Raw genomic sequence first — 1,073 nt, forward strand, 5'->3', positions numbered from 1 at the left:
TTATACGTGAAACAGAAGCACAAGTTCTGTATGAGTATCAAACACAACAACTTTGAACATTCAAAAGTTTTATGGTGTAAAATTTTCTAGTTTTAAGTAAATCATATTTGAACAATACTTGAGCTGTGTTGCAGTCTGACTAACATTTTGGCAGCATGGTCTCTATTAAACCATGGCATTACTTGGGCAGACAATCAGATAGCTGCACAAACAAAAGAACATTCAAATAGAATCTTCTGACCTAAAGAAATTCAGTAACCTTTTTTTTTGTCTTGTCTTGCATCAAACACTATTCAGTAAAAATCTACATTCACTGTCTATGGTACTGTAATGGTAGAGATCAACAAGCCTAGGAAACATGAGAATTTTGATTTGAGAATTGTTGGGTTCCTCTAAAATAAGAGAAACCCTCCAAAAATAGGCGTATGCCGCTTAAAAACGGCAAGCACAAGGTATTCTTTAGTAAAAGGCGAAAGAATAGTTCGCTTTGTGCTTACCGCACGGCTGCGTGATTCATTTCAAAGAGTGAAGTGCTACTTTTATACACAGCATTGTGACTAGAGTGCTCCGGCTTAATAAGTGTGGGACTAATCCCATCTCACTTCCATACTCTCAACTCAGAGTTAAATTCACTAGTCCAAGTTTGTGTCAGGGCCTGCTTACTCACTTGGTTTACAAGGAGACTGGTCAGCCTGGATTTCGTCAGGCATGATACATTGGTTACTGTAGGTCAGACCATAATAATTTGATGCCCCGGAGCAAAAATCCAAGATGATTCCTTATACGTAGTTTCAGATAAACACCCTACGGCATAAGCATCTTCCTTGATTTCTTAAACCAGATATCTTTACATCCTTATACACCGGAATATATAGCTATAATAAAATTGTTGGTCATGTAAAGTTTCAAAACTGAAGGCCGTAAAATTCTCATTAACTTATTTATCTATTATCAGTTGAAGGAACTAGCACTTTTTTTTTCCCGTCAGATGATGTTTTCTTGGTTAGATGATGTTTTCTTGGTTGTTCAGTTCGTTAAATTAGTTGGTAAATTGGATGCTAAGTGCACCAAAA

General features: G+C 36.5%; 1 non-coding gene across 1 annotated transcript; it reads right to left on the bottom strand.

The window, feature by feature from the left end:
- Positions 1–387: 387 nt before the first annotated feature.
- Positions 388–507, bottom strand: LOC113276884. Its single transcript, XR_003324678.1, has one exon. It is a non-coding gene; the product is annotated as a U5 spliceosomal RNA (small nuclear RNA).
- Between the last annotated feature and the right edge of the window lie 566 nt (positions 508–1,073).

The sequence above is a fragment of the Papaver somniferum genome, chromosome 4 (assembly GCF_003573695.1).
Source record: "Papaver somniferum cultivar HN1 chromosome 4, ASM357369v1, whole genome shotgun sequence".
Lineage (NCBI taxonomy): Eukaryota > Viridiplantae > Streptophyta > Magnoliopsida > Ranunculales > Papaveraceae > Papaver > Papaver somniferum.